General features: G+C 37.1%; 1 non-coding gene across 1 annotated transcript; it reads left to right on the top strand.

Moving 5' to 3' along the window:
• The first annotated feature begins 17,156 nt into the window (after positions 1-17,156).
• On the top strand, positions 17,157-17,263 carry LOC127483324 (U6 spliceosomal RNA). The gene has a single exon (XR_007909522.1). It is a non-coding gene; the product is annotated as a U6 spliceosomal RNA (small nuclear RNA).
• The last annotated feature ends 1,423 nt before the right edge of the window (positions 17,264-18,686 follow it).

Below are 18,686 nucleotides of genomic sequence, written 5' to 3'. Positions count from 1 at the left end.
CTTTCCCGCTCCCTCTCCCCTTCCATTCACATCAAGATTCATTTTCAATTCTCTTTATATACAGAAGATCAGTTTAGCATATATTGAGTAAAGATTTCAACAGTTTTCTCCCACATAGAAACACAAAGTGAAAAATACTGTTTGAGTACTAGTTATAGCATTAAATTACAATATACAGCACACTAAGGACAAAGATCCTACATGAGGAGTAAGTGCACAGTGACTCCTGTTGTTGACTTAACAGATTATTCTTCCTACCCTACCTTCCTTCCCAGCTTCACTACCACCCTTTCCTTCCCTCTCCTTTTCTCATTTTTATTTTTTTAAAAAGATCTATTTTCAGTTAATTTATTTATCATATTAGATTGACTAAATTTTTGGCTTGTCTAGAACCCCATTCAAGACTGTATGCTCTTTGAGAGAAAGGGCAACATAGTTTGGGTTGTAAAAGATTCACAGTTGTTAACAGTAAATTTGCATGTTTTGACTTTTACCCATTTTTTTAAAAGATGTATTTATTTGTTTGAAAGGCAGAGTTACAGAGAGGTAGAGGCCGAGAGAGGTCTTCCATCGGCTGGTTCATTCCCCAGATGGCAGCAACAGCCAGAACTGCACCTATCCGAAGCCAGGACCCAGGAGCTTCCGCTGGGTCTCCCAAGCAGGTGTAGAGGACCCAGAGACTTCCACTGCTTTCTTAGGCCCTAGCAGAGAGCTGGATCAGAACTGGAGCATCCGGGACTCGAACCGGTGCCCATATGGATGTCAGCACTACAAGCATCAGCTTTAACCGCTAAGCTACAGCACAGACCATTTGTCCATTATTTTGTATACTGTAAATGTTTTTTTTAAGATTGCGATGTATGTTTTTTTTTTTTTAATTTTACAATTCATTTATTGGGGCCAGTACTGTGGCATAGCAGGTAAGGCTACAACCTGTATTGCCAGCATCCCATATGGGCACTGGTTCTAGTCCCAGCTGCTCCACTTCTGATCCGGCTCTCTGCTTTGGCCTGTGAATGCAGTAGAAGATGGCCCAAGTCCTGGGGTCCCTGCACCAATGTGGGAGACTGAGAAGAAGCTCCTGGATCCTGGCTTGGGATCAGCGCAGCTTCGGTCACTGGGGCCATTTGGGGAATGAAGCAATGGATTGAAGACCTCTCTCTCTTTCTTTCTCTCTCTTCCTCCCTCCCTCTCTCCCTTCCTCTCTCTCTCTAAGCCTCTGCCTTTCAAATTAAATTAAAAAATCTTTAGAATAAATTTATTTTATTTGAAAGACAATTACAATGAGAGAGAGGGAGACACACACAAACAGAGAGAGAAAGAGAGAGAGACAGAGAGACAGAGAGAAAGAGAGAGAGAGAGAGAGAGAGATCTTCTATCCACTGGTTCACTTCCCAAATGGTCCAGGCTGAAGCCAGGAGCTCCATGCTGTTCTCCCACATTGATGACAATTGCTATCTTCTGCTGCTTTCCCATATGCATTAGCAGGGAGTTGGATCGGGAGTGGAGCATCCAGGACTCCAATCATCACCCTTATGCGATGCCAGCATTGTAAGTGATGATTTGAACTGCCGGACTACAACACCCTCCCCTGCTATGTATATTTTATAAATATTTTAGTTTGCAGATATTGCTATTTACTTGACTGATGACACTTAAGAAAAATATGCCAAAAAGCAGTTTGACTTTGAATGCCGAAATGCCTAAGAATATGCAAGAGATACAAGTAAAAGGAATACATTACATATTATAAAATAATTTTAAACTAAAAATTTGAATAAAATAAGTTTCTATTTTTTACTGATATAGTCACATCTTTATCTTATTTTATTCAAATCTTTAGTTTTGAATTAAATCTAGTTTTGAATTGATTTAATATTATTCATAAAGCAATGTCTATATCTTATTCAGTACACATCAGTGTGACCTCAACCCATAAAGTAATATTAATTTCTTCTAATAATGGTAAGAAATATTCTCCAAATTTCCCATGTTGTTAGTTCTTAATGATGTACTGATGTTTTAACTTTAATTTGGGAACCTCCTTAAGTAAATCAAATCTTTAAGGCTACAATTCTCTCTCCAGCACACATTTCTTTGTGGAAAACAATAGGAATCACTCTTATAAAAGCATGTACATTCACTGCCTTTTTTAAGTTCTCACATCATTGCTTCCCTTAAGAACACATTTCCTGGAGCCGGCACTGTGGCGTAGCAGGTTAAAGCCCTAGTCTGGGGCGCCAGCATCCCATATGGGCGCCAGTTCTAATCCTGGCTGCTCCCCTTCTGATCCAGCTCTCTGATGTGGCCTGGGACAGCAGTAGAAGATGACCCAAGTCCTCGGGCCCCTTCACCTGCATGGGAGACCCAGAGGGTGCTCCTGGCTCCCTGCTTCTGATCAGTGCAGCTCTGGCTGTTGCGGCTTTCTGGGGAGTGGACCAACGGATGGAGGACCTCTCTCTCTCTCTATCTCTGACTCTCTCTGTAACTCTTTCGAATAAATAAAATAAATCTTTTTTAAGAAAAAGAACACATTTCCCATATGTATAAATTTACCTGTGTCTTGGTTAACTGTTGACCATACCAGTGTCATTCTACCCTAAGACATACCTATATGTTATGAGTTCTTTCTGTTATCCCTGAAGGTCTGATTCTTCCCTAATCTTTTCCCAGTATTATAGAAGCTTTCCTAGCACTGGTAATGTCATCCAAACTCCTAGGTTTTAATATACCCTTACCTGCTCTCTGACAAGACCTACAGATCCTTCAAATACAACAGTATATTTCTTACTCAAAACTGCTTGTCTTTACTGTTAATACTTTGACACATTGGATCAATTTATATTCAATGAGTCTCCAGGTCTTACTAATATTCCCTGTGATATTTAATGTTGATGTGCATTGGATTGCCTATGCTACCCAGAAAATTGCTCAAAAATGATTCTAGAAGTTCCTGTGAAGATATTTTGTGTGGGATTAACGTATATTCTGATAAACTTTGAGGAAAGCTGATTGACCGCCATAATTTGGGTGGACCTCATCTGATCGGGTGAATACTCAGGAAGTGACTGCCCTCCTCTGAAAAAGAGAGAATTCTAGAGCAGACACTCTCTTTCCCTTACACTTCAGCACCAAATTTTCCTGACTCCTCAGACTGCAGACCTGCACTAGATTTTGGACTTCCTGGTCTCCATTTTTATACACAATGCTCGTTTCTTAAAATGTGTTTCTCTCTTTCTCAACTGGTGATGCAAACCCTTACTCTTTCAGGTTTCTCCATTTCAGTTAGCTTGGGGACAGCCTGCTGCAAAGGTGAGTATGCTGAACCTGGGGCTGTGGTTGGGCATTTTTGGCCTCAGACACGTTACAGACTGACAGATGTTCCAGCCAGGAGAGAGAAGCAAGGAGGGAAGGAGCTGGAGAAAAGATGCATCTATAAATCGATGTCTTATAGCCACTAAAATGGGCTTTTTTTCCCACATCAAATCATATCTCACCTGGAAACTAGAAAAATGGTTTTGTACACATTAAACCTATTAACAAAATTCAATCTCAAAATACCTTAAAGAATAGGAACTATTACTGTTCATATATTAACAATTGTGGGAAGTGAAGTTGAGAGAGGTTAAGTAACAGATATGCGTAGCTGGCATTCAAATCAAGGCAGATTTACTGTATGTGGCACAGCTCTTGCACACTCAGCTATGTTGCTGTTTTCACTGCCCTTAGTTCCTCTCTGTTGGAGCCAAAATTGCACAAGAATTCCTTTTGTGGTCTTGATCTCTGCCAGAATTAGTTACTTGATTGAAACACCACATTTTTCTAAATCTCTAGACTTATAAATTATAACAAAGACTCATTTATTTCCACCTTATCCACGACAACTCTTGCTTCCTTTTGCTTTAGTTCTATGTGTGGCAATGAAGTGTGAACTTAACTTTTCAAAACACAGTCTCCTAGCTGAAGAACAGTCACTGTTACTTCAGTACTGTATGCGAATTTTTTTTCAATATGACTTTAAGTGTGTGATTTCAAATATCAGGATATTTGAAATATTCAAATGTATCCAAGCAGTGAAGAAATGGAATTGTAGGTGAGAAGCAAGATTTCCATGAGATCTAATAAATTACATATGCTCAAATATGTCAATCATATTTGATATTTACAGTAGTGTTTAATAATTGCCATTCTTTTCATTGCTTTTGATATCATGATATCATGAAAGATCTCCCCAAACCAATAATGGTTTCTAGGCTTCCTTTGGATTAATTTTATTGTGAAAACCTTTTTATGTGAGTGTCAGTCCTCTTTTTAAATTTTGGTAATATAAGTGTTAAGACGTAACATTGCCAAATTATAAAAATGATAGAAATAAGTTTTCCCCTACTTGTCATTCAGATATATGAGTATTTGTGGAAAACATTAAAATATTCCCTAAAATGTTGGTAAGTCATTAACTAGTTTTTATTCTTCATTTAAGTATCATCTTCATTAAGTATTATCTTCATTATATTTCAAGATAACCATTATTTAGAAAATATTATGACTTTTACTTCTCCAACATTGACAGTTCCTAGGAAGCACACTGATTTTGTCCTTTTCATGTGAAGAGAGAAATCTGTCAGTTATGCAACAAAATATTGAAAAATAAATTATACTAGTATAGTATTTTAAACCTTAATCATATATATATATATTATATATATATTTAAACACTTTTACATCTTTGGTTGGCATTTTAAAATTTAAAAATCCTAGACTTTGAGCATAAACATGAAAATACTAGTTTATAATTTTCAAGGAAACCACTTTTTTATGTGAATAAATTAAAGCAGGTACCTTCTAGAAATCAGAAATGTTCAGGCTAATCTGAAAGCATGCTTAAGTGTCCTAACTCTTCCAAACAAAAAAATTCCTCTAATGAACAGGTTAAAACTTACATAGCCATTAAATAAGTTCATAAAGAATGCCATCACCTTCATTTCTGCTAAGCCCCAGGCATAAAGGAATAACATAAATGAAATTGCATTCTCTCAGATCTTATTAGTCCTTTAGAGCTAAACTATTGCTTTAAAATGAAAATTCTCATACATCAAATATCAAAGACCTTTGCAACATTAAATCCGTTTAAAGTAAAATGACTTCAATATTTTACATAATGCCTGGTAGATGTTCATTACAAAGTTAAATACCAAATAAATTTCTTGCCATTAATACTTAACAATCAGTTTGTTTAAGAGTTTCCCCTTTGGGGCCAACTTCATGGTATAGTGTGTTAAGCTGGCGCCTGGGATATAAGCATCCTATATGAGCACCTGTTTGAGTCCTGGCTGCTTCATTAATCCAGCTTCCTGCTGCTGTGTCTGAAAAGGCAGCAGAGGGTGGCCCAAGTGCCTGGGCCTCTGCCACTCACCTGAGGGACCCAGATGAAGTTCTAGGTTTCTGCTTTTGGCCTGACCCAGACCTGGAACTGGCTGTTGCGGCTATTTGGGAAATGAACCAGCAGATGGAAGACTCTCTCTCTCTCTCTCTCTCTCTCTCTTTCACTGCCTTTCAAATAAGTAAACAAATCTTTAAAAAATGCCTCTTGAAGAAGGTGACATTAACCTTGGATACTCTGACTAGAGCAAAATTAAACTAATAAATATTTATTCCAGACTAATAGGACAAGTAATCAGTGAGTATTGGGCTACAAGGGCTAAGCTTCTTTTTTAAAATCCTTATCTATTTTTGAAAGAAAGACAGAGAGAGAGAGAGAGAGAGAGAGGGTGAGAGAGAGAGAGAGAGAAACTATCTTTCATCTGTTGGTTCACTCCCCAGTAACTGTAATGGCCAGGTCTTTGCTAGACCAAACTCTAAAGCCAGGAACTATATCCTGGATTATTACATGTTTGGCAGGGTTCCAAGTACTTGGGCCATCACCTGCTGCCTTCCCAGGTATATTAGCAGCAAATTGGATTGGAAAGGGAGTAACCACACCTTGAACTGGCAGTCCAATATGGGCTGCTGGTGTTACAGGTAGTGGTTTAGCATGCAGAACCACAATGACATGTGCTGGACTATGCTTTCGTGGGAGAGCAATGTTAATGTAGTTAAGGAGTTACAAGTGCAAGTTCTAGAGGCTGGCTAAATGCTTGCCATCTTCTCTTTCACTTAACTGGTCTTTGAACTTGGAAAAATTACTTGAGCTCTGCATGGTTCACTTCTCCTTCCATAATATACTTGTATTAATATAAACATATGGTGACAGTACATACTTCATATGAATAATGCCTAGCACATAGATACTCTGGAAAATCAGCTATTCATTTTATGAGAAATGGGGTATGTAATGTTTAAACACTGATGATTTCCAATCTTTCATTTTTCTGTTAACTACTTTTTTTTTTTTTTTTTAATTCAAGAGACATAGAGGCAGATAGAGAGGGAGAGAGAGAGCCAAACAGATATAAAAAGTTCCCATCCACTGATTCACTTCCCAAATACCCACACCAGTTGGGACTGAGCTAGGCCAGAGCCAGGAACACAATCCAGGACTTCTATGTCAGATGGGCCCAACAATGTGAGCTATCATGGTTGCCTCTCTGTGTTTGTGTTGACAGGAGCATGGGATTGGAAGCCACAACCAGAATCAGACCAAGGCACTTCCGTATAGGATGCAGTAGTCATAACCACTAAACCAAACATGCATCTCAGTTACTACTTCTATTAGTTTGCTATTTACATCCTAAAACTTACAAAAAGTTTGAATAAAATTAGGAATTATAGTATGGAAGTTAAACTTTTCTGAGAATTTTTAATATTTCTTTAAATAAATGCCCTGGGTAATCTTGATTTAGCTTATTGTTGCAGTGGTATTCACTATTTTTCATGTTCTGTATCATGAATGATATAGACATTTACATTTTTTTTTTATTTATTTGACAGATAGAGTTAGACAGAGAGATCAAAAGGTCTTCCTTCCCTTGCTTCACCCCCAAAATGGACACCACGGCTGGAGTTATACCAATCCAAAGCCAGGAGCCAGGTGCTTCCTCCTGGTCTCCCATGGGGTGCAGGGCCCAAGCACTTGGGCCATCCTCCACTGCCTTCCCGGGCCACAGCAGAGAGCTGGACTGGAAGAGGAGCAGCCAGGACTAGAACCGGCACCCATATGGGATGCTGGCACCTGAGGCAGATTAACCGAGTGAGTCATGGCATTGGCCCCATAAGTTTACATTTGAAAGGAGATTTAGACTACCTAAAAACACAAGGAGACTGTAGACCCAGGTGACTATTATGTTCTTATAAACATCACCCCTTAAATAGTAGAGAATCAGAGATTGGAATCTAGATCCTTTGACTCAACACAGTGTTTATACTACTCTACTGTTCACAGCTCTAAAATTGTAGTGATTTTTTTTAACATCAACAGGTTTATGTCTTCTATATATGTGTGTTCTTTAGAAAAAAGGACTGCTATCTTGATTGGAAAATATTTGCCAGGCTAATTTATATGCCGACAGCATTTTCCAAGCTTTTTTGATTCTAAGCAATCCTTATACTATTGAACAAATGATTAGGCATTTTTCACATCTCAGGATGTAAGACCAATATTGCTAAATCTTTAATCATGCCCAAAGGCAATACATCAAAGGAATCAACCATTGTAATGATGATGACTTCAATTAACTATTTTGTAATCCAATAATGCATTTCATTAGAGTATTCTAATAGCTTTCCAGGCATTACTACTACCTTCATTGCTCCTATTTGGTCCTCATTCTCATTTCTGGAAGGTAAGAAGTTGAAAGTAATAGTCCCAGATGTCTTTCATTTCTTAGTAGAACACACTGCTGAATAGTATATGTTGGAAGAAGAAATATTTGCAACCAATTTTTACTATAAATGACAGATCTTTGTTGATTCTTGTCCAAAGAGGAAAGAAGAGAGAAAAAGAAATGAAAGATTTGCTTTTTGTTTTTGTTTTTTTTTGTTTTGTTTTGTTTGGTGCTGTCAGAAAAACCACAGTTATTGGAAAAATCATTTACTGTGACCTCTAAATGAAAGTGAAAATATGTGTGAAAAAGAAGCAAACAAAATGCATCCTTTTTATTTCTGCAGAGTTGAGGCACAATAGGATCTGGGACTTTGTGATGTTTCCACCTCCCAAATTAATTCTCTCAACCCTACTTTCCATCTTTTTCTACTCAACCCATCCTTCCATAAGGTAATGTCGCCTTTAACAGCTCTGTGTCTTTGTGAGTCTAAATACGTATTTTCTTTTAGCAATTGCTACCAGTTCATTTTAAAAGCACCTGTCAATTCCTGGTAGACAAAGTGAGTAAAGGAGCAGGTGCTCACGTTTTGTTATTTTCAAATCTGCTGATCTCCCTAACAAGTTCTTTGACATGTAAAAAATTGACAAAAATATAACCACAATTGCTCTTTGTCTTAGCCAGAAGCATTCTGCTTGTCTTCCTGGATACAGAGACAAATCAAAAAGATCATGTTCATGCTCATTTTTGCTATCCAGTGCCATAAGACCAACTTTAAAAATGGGAAAAATTGCAGTTCATCCGCAGTACTTCGACAGAGCATTGTTACCATCTGGTGAGAAGGATTTCTACACTTATCTCTGTACAAATGATGACATTTCTGTACATACGTGGTTCCTTTATATCTTCACTGATCTGTATGGAGTGCATTTTACCTACAGTAGAGCTTAACTTCTTTCTCTCAACCGCATTAAAGAAGATCAGAGCAACAATGGTGAATCCTATAATTTTAACTCATTATTACTTAGTTCCTGAGGTTCTTGTCCCATTCAAAAGGTAGAAACAAAAAGTAAATAGAGCTTAAGCAGCATGCTTTTTATAAGACCATGTCTTATAAATCAGTAGATGTGCCTAGCCATTTAATCAAATGTATATAACAGTTCTTTTTTAAATTCAAGCAAAATCACTCACTTAATAAAATCTTAATGTTTTAATTTAAAGATGTTTCTATTACTTCTCCTCTTATATTCAAGAAGAGTCAAACTCAGTCTTTTAAACTCTTAAGCATGCTCAATTTCATCTAATCTCTTTCTTGTTTTCTAGCTATTTCTTTTTTAAAAGATTTATTAATTATTTATTTGAAAGGTTAGTGACACAGAGAGAGGGACAGACATGTAGAAATATTTTTCATCACCCAGTTGACTTCCTTGACAGCTATGACAGCCACGTCTGGAGCCAGGAATTCAGTCCTTGTCTTCCACATGGTTGGCAAAGGCACAACCGCTTGGACTGTTCTCTACAGTCTTCTTGGTGCATTAGCAGAAAGCTGTATTGGAAACAGGGTATCCAGGCCTAGAACTGGCACTCCAATGTGGGATGTGTGCTTCACAAGTGGCCTCTCAACTTCTACAGCAAATACCCACCCCTAATAAACCTCAGTTTTGAATGCAAACTCGGCTAACAAATGTACAAGCCTGGCTTAATTCTCAAAGATTGAGTGTTGGTAAGTTATGTGCTTTATAGGAAAATATGCATTTCGCTTATGAATAAATTAACTTTTCCACACAGAGTTCCATAGTATTTTCTTATTATCTATTTTGGTAGTTGTTACTAATTATTTAAAATATTTCTGTTTCTTATCAGAGTCCTCCTTTTATGATCACTCCCTATGATAATGATTTCCTATATTCATATATATATATACATACATATATGTATCTCAAAAATATACAGGGATTATAAATGTGTGTATATATTACACACATATATATAATTTCTTGGATGATTTAACAGCAGCCTTGGCCATGTGACCTCCTTTGATGACTAAACATTGGAATATATATTATCTACCGAACAGTATTAAGAGTTAATGTGGGATTCTAACACATTTTAGTTTCTTAGCTTTGAAACTAGCAGTTAAGTTTCATAGAGGGTCTACAACTAATAAACATAAGGAATTATGCTTAATTTTACCTGAACATGTAATAATTCATTGCTATTTTTAACCATTGAGATATTCTCTAATTTTCTGTAACAACATAACTTAATGGCAACTACCCAGTACAGCATCTGCTTTGTGACTACAGCACTTCTACATTTGCTCCTTTTCTCTCCTATTTTCTTGCATATGTAACCAGAAATTGGCTCTTTCATACCTAGCTTTTTTTTTTTTTTTTTTTTTTTTGACAGGTAGAGCGGACAGTGAGAGAGAGAGACAGAGAGAAAGATAGTCCTTTTTCCGTTGATTCACCTCCCAATGGCCACTGCGGCCGGCGCACCGTGCTGATCTGTAGCCAGGACCAGGTGTTTACCCTGGTCTCCCCTGCAAGTGCAGGGCCCAAGCACTTGGGCCATCCTCCACTGCACTCCCAGGCCACAGCAGAGAGCTGGACAGAAAGAGGAGCAACCAACCAGGACTAGAACCAGGACTAGAATCCAGCGCCCCTACCAGGACTAGAACCTGGGGTGCTGGCACCACAGGTGGAGGATTAGCCTATTGAGCCATGGCGCCAGCCCATACCTAGCTTTTAAAAGCTAATTTTGCCTTTTCTATCTTGTGTTTTATGTTTGTGTTCTATTATATTAATAGGAATGATCTGTATAAGAACAGTTCCTTTATATCACTTTCTTCTACTTTCTTGGGCTGCATTCTTCAGTTCTTTTCAAACTAATGTGGATCTTTAATTTAGTGAAGCATTTTTCTTTCCTAATAAATACCTTTAAAGCTGTAAATTTCCACTCATTGCTATTTTGGTTGAATTTACATATTTTTTTTTTTTTTGGACAGGCATAGTTAGTGAGAGAGAGAGACAGAGAGAAAGGTCTTCCTTTTCCGTTGGTTCACCCCCCAAATGACCGCTATGGCCAGCACACTGAGCTGGTCTAAAGCCAGGAGCCAGGTGCTTCCTCCTGGTCTCCCATGCAGGTATAGGGCCCAAGCACTTGGGCCATCCTCCACTGCCCTCCTGGGCCACAGCAGAGAACTGGACTGGAAGAGGAGCAACCAGGACAGAATCCAGTGCCCCAACCGGGACTAGAACCCGGGGTGCCAGCGCCGCAGGAGGAGGATTAGCCAAGTGAGCCGTGGTGCCAGCCGAACCTACATATCTTAATATATGGTCGATTTGTTTTGTTTTGCTTGATTCTGAAACTTTAAGTAGTTAGAAATATGTTTTTAAATTCAAAGTAGATAGTTGATTTCATTGCTTATATTGTTATTGGCTTCAAATTTAATTGTTTTGCTAGCAGAGTAAGCTTTCTGTTTGAAAATGATTTTCAAGGTGCCAGTGCTGTGGCACAGCGGGTTAATGCTCTGGCCTGGGGCACTGGCATCCCATATGGGTGCCGGTTAGAGATCCAGCTACTCCACTTCCCATCCAGTTCTCTGATATGGCCTGGGAAAGCAGTAGAAGATGGCCCAAGTCCTTGGGCCCCTGTACCCGTGTGGGAGACCTGGAGGAAATTCCTGGCTCCTGGCTTCGGATAGGCACAGGTCCGGCCATTGAGGACAATTGGGAAGTGAACCATCAAATGAAAGACCTCTCTCTCTCTCTGCTTCTCCTCACTCCGTGTAACTCTGCCTTTCAAATACATAAATAAATATTTTTAAAAATGATTTTCAAACTTTTAAGGATCATTTTTATATTTTCTTTAATATTGATTTTATCTTCTATCTGCTGGTTCACTCCACAGATGGCAGCAACAGAAGGAACTGCCCCAGGAGCCTGGAGCTTCCTCCAGGTCTGCCATGCAGGTGTAGAGGACACAGAGACTTGGACCATCTTCCACTGTTTTCTCAGGCCATAGCAGAGAGCTGGATCAGAAATGGAGCAGCTGGGACATGAACTGGCACCCATATGGGATGCCGGCACTGCAGGTGGTGGCTTTGCCCACTATGCCACATCCCCAGTGCCCATATTTAAGTTTTAAACGTCTAATTTGCAGTTATCTTGCTTTCAAATTTAGTTTTTTCTGAGAATTCCCATCCATTAAATATCTTTCAGCATTTTGCTCCATAGTTTCACACTTTATTTGTGCATCTCTTGACTTTCTAGCATTTTTGAGGGTAGCTATTATAAACATTTTTTACCTTTCATTCCATTTCTCCTTATTTTTTTGAAATCCAGTTTATAATTTTTCTTTATAAATGTCACAATTTGGAAATTGTGCCTATCCAAGTATAACACATACACTTTAACAGCACTTCAAAAATATAAAATTTTCAAAATATAAAGACTTCAGAATGCTTTAACTGTTAACAATTTATGAATTTTGTGCCATTTTTCAAAAGTTTTTTTTCTTTTTAACTCCTTCAAAATTTACTATGATTATTCATACTTATAAAGAAACCCATATGTTTGAAAGTATATTTTCTGAATTCAAAATTCCAGTTTCTGACATTTTAATTTCTCATTATTTTGTGTATCCCATTAGCACATGATTGCATTTATTTGAATTTGTAAACAGTAAAAATGCATGTAAACTATTTATATTTGAAGTTGTAAACGGTGATAGTCATAGATGTAGAGGACACAATGGTAGTTTTTGGAGGATGGGAAGTTTTGATCAGCAAATGCAAACCTCTGTTGCACATTTGCAGAATTTGAAGACCTAGTGTGCTGAAACAATGACTGAAGTAATCGCACTTTACTGTACACTTGAAATTTTCCAACAGGGTGGCTCTTAACTGTTTTACCACATATAAAAAAGAAAATTGTGACTGTGTGAAGGATGGCTATGTTAATTCATTTAATTGGGGAGATTATTTCACAATGCATTTTTATATCATAATCAGCTACACTTTAAATATATACTAACTGCCTTTGTCAGTTATTCCTCAAGTAGACAAACAAAAATATATTTCTTTTTTTTTTTTTTTTTTTTTTTTTTTGACAGGCAGAGTGGACAGTGAGAGAGAGAGAGACGAGAGAGACAGAGAGAAAGGTCTTCCTTTTGCCGTTGGTTCACTCTCCAATGGCCGCCGCTGCAGCCGACGCACCGCGCTGATCCTGGCAGGAGCCAGGAGCCAGGTGCTTTTCCTGGTCTCCCATGGGGTGCAGGGCCCAAGCACCTGGGCCATCCTCCACTGCACTCCCTGGCCATAGCAGAGAGCTGGCCTGGAAGAGGGGCAACCGGGACAGAATCCGGCGCCCCAACCGGGACTAGAACCCGGTGTGCCGGCGCCGCAAGGTGGAGGATTAGCCTATTGAGCCACGGCGCCGGCAAAATATATTTCTTATAAATTGATATCTGCAGTTTCATTCTGGTTCCTCCGCATGTGTGTTTATTTTATTCACCCTAGTTGATACTCACTCGGTTTCTGGAATGTAGATCTTTCATCATTTTTAATTTTACTTTTTATCTCTCAAATAATATTTCTCTTTCCTTAAGTTTCTCCTTCTAAAATATTGATGAAATATATGATTATTAGATTTATGTATTCTATATATCCTTAAACCTCTTTTAGCTGTCATATTTCATTGTTTCTTGCAGTTCAGTTTTCGTTATGTTAGTTAGAATGTTCTTTCAATTGTGTTATTTTTTCAGGAACATTTCCTGCACCATTTAATCCACATTTTAGTGTTATTTCATTATATTTTTAACTTAAAACTCCTGTTTATTTCTATTTTAAATGTGTCTCCTGGGGACTGGAGCTGCTGGGTAGCAGGTAAAGCCACGTCTGCAGTGTAGGCATCCCATATGGGTGCCGGTTCCAGTCCTTGCTGCTCCACTTCCAATTCACCTTTCTGCTATTGCCTGGGAAAGCAGTAGAACATGGCCCAAGTGCTTGGGCCCCTGTACTCACCTGGGAGACCCAGAAGAAGCTACTGGTTTGGATTCGCTCAGTTCTGGCCACTGCAGTCTTTTGGGGAGTGAACCAGGGAATGGAAGACCTCTCTCTGCTTCTGCCTCTCTGTAACTTTGCCTTTCCATAAATAAATAAATAAATCTTTTGAAAAAATAAATAAATGTGTCTACTGGTTACTCATTTCCATAATGCTAATTTTTTTTCTTTAAAGTTCCATTCATAGGAAAAAATATTCACAGGTTTCAAATAATTTTAACATTTCAGCTAGTCAAAGCCTGTCTTGTGTTCATTCCATTCATGGCATTTTGCTTAGTAGCTTATTGGCTGATTTTTTGTATTGAGTCATATTTGTTTGATCACAAACTGGAAATTCTTGAGATCTAAATTGAAGCTGTTTTTCTTTGGAGATTTACTCTCACTTCTCTAGGATTTGGAGTCCAAAGAGGATGTCTTAATATGCAGCTTCCCTCCTTGCTACTGGCACTGCATGTGGCGGTCCCAAATTACTGATTTTTACATCCATATTATATTATACAGTTTAAATTCTAACCTTATGAAGTCATAACTTTCTTTTTAGTCAATATGTATTTCTCATTAAATTGATTATATTTGTTGTTTTAATGAAATATGTTGCTGCATTTCTAACTATTGCTTTGGAGAGTATTTGTACAGTATAGGAAATCTGCTGTCATGAATTATAATTTTTTTCCTGGAGATGAACTCAGCATGCAAACCAATTCAAATGAAATGAAGTTGTAGCTACACACATTTTGAGACTTTAGTTGGATTAATGAACTTACATTAGAATTATTTATAATATTTAATTTGAATCTTTAAATAGTGTGCAAATCAGGTTTAATGCATCATTCATACTTAAATTTTAACCGAAATTTCACATATCATGAAGTTTAAATATGATTTGCAATGATATTTAATATACAACAATAACATTATATGAAATAATTTCCACACCCACAAATATTAAGCCTACTTTAAATTTTAGACTGTAAGGAATAAAATGTACTTAAAATCAAATAGAAACCATACTTTGCAAAATATAACATGAACAGCCCTTCACCCATGTCCAAAGATACATAAATAATCATCTAAATATGAGTAATTATGACAGTATTTTGAATCCTAAAACTACACATTTCAGTATATATAATGATTATAATAAAATGACAACTAAATATTTATTATTTCCTGGTTTTTAGCTTTTTGATTTTTAAAGTATTATATTAGGGCCTTGTTATATTTCTTTGTTTATGTCATTGCAATAAGTAAAAGATAATATCTAGCAAATAGTTTCTAGAGTAAAAATTATGTAGACAAATTACACAATGACCCTAAAAATTAAGTTCATAGTTAATTTTCTTAATTTTTTGGAGCATATATTAGTTTAGTCTGTAATACAGTTTATATTTGCAACTTTTAGGAGACAGTTTTTCTCCTAAGAAAATTCAGGTTTAGAAGAAACAATAAGGGGCCAGTGCTGTGGTAAAGCAGGTTAACACCCTGGCCTGAAGTCTGGCATCCCATATGGGCGCTGGTTCGAGACCTGGCTACTCCACTTCTGATACAGCTCTCCGCTATGGCCTGGGAAAGCAGTAAAAGATGGCCCAAGTCCTTGGGCTCCTGCACCCATGTGGGAGTCACAGAAGAAGCTCCTGGCTTCCTGGCTTAGGATAGGTGCAACTCCAGCCATTGCAACTATCTGGGGAGTGGACCAGCGGATGGAGGACCTTTTTCTCTTTTTCTCTCTCTCTGTCTTTCCTCTCTGTGTAATTCTTTCAAATAAATAAATAAATTTAAAAAAAGAAAGAAACAACAATGGTATATACCATCTCCTGAATCTCAAAGGAAAACAAAACTTCAATACAATGTTTTGCTAATAATGTACCACATGTGCTACCTGCGTTAAGATATTTAACTCTGTTACAATGTAAGAAATAGGCCCCAATATTACAGGGAGTTTGCACTAAGAGCTACAATGGCAGCTCCCTGATGGAAACTTTTCCTGGTTGTATAATAGACAACATGGCTCTCCCACCAGTTACTGAATTAGCACCTTTGCCAGCCGGTTTCCTGAGAGGTCAGCTTCTTCTTCTTCTCCTTCTCCTTCTTTTGACAGGTAGAGTTAGACAGTGAGAGAGAGAGAGAGAGAGAGAGAGAGAGAGAGAAAGGTCTTACTTTTTCCATTGGTTCACCCCCCAAGTGGCCACTACGACAGGTGCATTGCGGCCAGCGCGCTTCGTGGATCTGAAGCCAGGAGCTTCCTACAGGAGCTTCCTCTTGGTCTCCCATGTGGGTGCAGGGCCCAAGGACCTGGGCCATTCTCCACTGTCTTCCCGGGCCACAGCAGAGAGCTGGACTGGAAGAGGAGCAACCAGGACAGATTCTGGCACCCCGACTGGGACTAGAACCCAGTGTGCCAGCACCGCAGGTGGAGGATTAGCCTAGTGAACCGCAGCGCCGGCCGAGCTTTCCAGTTCTTATACACTGGTTTATTACTCTGAAAGCCCTGAAATAAATTCCTTTTGGGTTAAATATTAATGGCTTACATCTTCTGCAACCAGAGTTTGATTTGTAGAAGAGATGAGAAAAAAAGACAAAGAAAGGCTGCATAAAATGCTTTGGATCAGTTGATGGTAAGGATGGAATTTGATTACAGTTACTGTGGGGCCAGAACCCAAAATTCATGTATTAAGGCTTTGCCTGTAAATTAACTATTTTAAAGATATCAAATAGTCAAACACAATACATGTTAGAAAGCATAATTTGAGAAACTTAATTTGATTTTAATAAATGTATATTTCAATGAAATGTAGTGTCAGAAAAATTTCTTGCATATTTATCTAAAATATGAAAAAACAAAATAATTTTCAAAAGAATGAGTGAATAGAAATTTAGTGCAATTTGAAAGCAGTTATATCTAGAATATAGTTTCTGTGTTATTCAAAACTTCATTATAATGTATGCTATTGAACTAAAAAATGATGTATTCATTCAAGCAATTGCATGGAAAAAATCCAAAAGATATAATGAAAGCAAGACTAAATTAACAACATACAAGAATGAAGACAAGAAAATATATTTTTAAGTGGTAAACATAAACCCAAATGTTTCTATAAATACATTAAATATTAAAGGAGTAAATGATACCATTAAAAGTCATAATTTATTGTTATACAAAAATTAGCCAGCTTCAAAATATGGGAAGATATATTTCAAAGAATTTTCACTAGGATTAAGTGAAGAAAAATTACGTAGGTATCACAAGATAAAAGATAATTATTTTAAAAATACATATTTTAAATATAAACATACAAATGTACTGAATGTCAATGGATGTTAAAAGATTTTTGGTAGTGCTCATTTCAACAACACTAATACTAAAATTTGAATGATACAGAGAACATCAACATAGCTCCTGCACAGGTATGAGGTGCAATTTCATGAAGTGTTCCATACTTTTCTGCTGAACTCTGGTCTTTTTGCTTTGTGGAATTCTTTAGTTAGTGGGGTGATTAGGTTTTGACTATAATGTAAATTAAAGATGTTATATCAAAAATTAAAAATATTCATAAATTTGGAAAGTATGAGTTGGCTATGGTAGTTATATTGATGTGCTGTACTTTAGACTTCAAGAGAAAACCATAAATGCAATTTTTGACAAAATCATAGCAAGTATCTTATTGAATAGAAAAAGTTGGAAGCATTTTCATTCAGATCCAGAACCAGAAAAGGATGCCCACTTTCATTATTGCGATTCAATATAGTCCTGGAAGTTTTAGCCAGAGTCATTAGGCAAGAGAAAAAAAAAATCAAAGGGATACAAATTGGGAAGGAGGAAATAAAATCATATCTACTTGCAGATGACATGATTCTATGTATATTTGGAAACCAAAAGACTCAACTAAGAGATAATTGGAATGCATAAAAGACTTTGGTAAAAAGAAATGATTTAGAATTAGCACACAAGAATCAATAGCCCTTGTATACAAGAAAATTCTACAGCTAAGAATAAATTTGTAAGATCAATCGCATTCACCATAGCTGCAAAAAATAAATAGCTTTATATACATTTAACTAAGGAGGTAAAAGATCTCTATGATGAAAAATTATAAAACATTAAAGAAACAAATAGAAGACACAGAAAAATGGAAAATCTTTCATGTTTGTGGATTGGATGAATTAATATCATCAAAATGTCCATCCTACAGAAAGCAATATACATATTCAATGGGTTCCCAATCAAAATAATGACATTCTACTCAGATTTAGAAAAAATGATGATAAAATTCATATGGAAACACAAGAGATCCTGAATTGTTCAGGCAATCCTATACAACAAAAACAAAGATAGAGGTATCACATTACCAATTTAAGACATACTAAAAGGCACATATAATCAAAATAGTCTGGTACTGGAACAAAAATAAACATGTAGACTAATGAAACAGCATAGAAATTCCAGAAATCAACCCACACATTTACAACCAACTTATCCTTGATAAAGGCACTCTAATCAATCCCCAGAGAAAAGACAGTCTCTTCAACAAATGATGCTCAGAAAATGAGATCTCTGCATGCAGAAGTATGAAACAAGACCCCTACCTTAACACCTTATACAAAATTCTACTTAAAATGGATCAGAGATCAAAATCTCTGACCTGATTCCACCAAATTATTACAGGAGAATATTGAGTAAACTCTGCAAGACATAGGCATAGGTTAAAAACTTGATTGAAAAGACCCCAGAAGCATAGGCAATCAAAACTAAAATTGGCCAATGGGATTACATCAAGCAGAGAAGCTTCTGCATTGCAAAAGATATATTCAGCAAAGTGAAGAGACAACTGACTGAATGTGAGAAAATATTTGAAAACTATGGAACT

Source organism: Oryctolagus cuniculus, chromosome 8, assembly GCF_964237555.1.
Source record: "Oryctolagus cuniculus chromosome 8, mOryCun1.1, whole genome shotgun sequence".
Taxonomy (NCBI): Eukaryota; Metazoa; Chordata; class Mammalia; order Lagomorpha; family Leporidae; genus Oryctolagus; species Oryctolagus cuniculus.
Note: the sequence above shows the minus strand (reverse complement) of the source record. Positions and strands in the feature narration are given on the sequence as shown.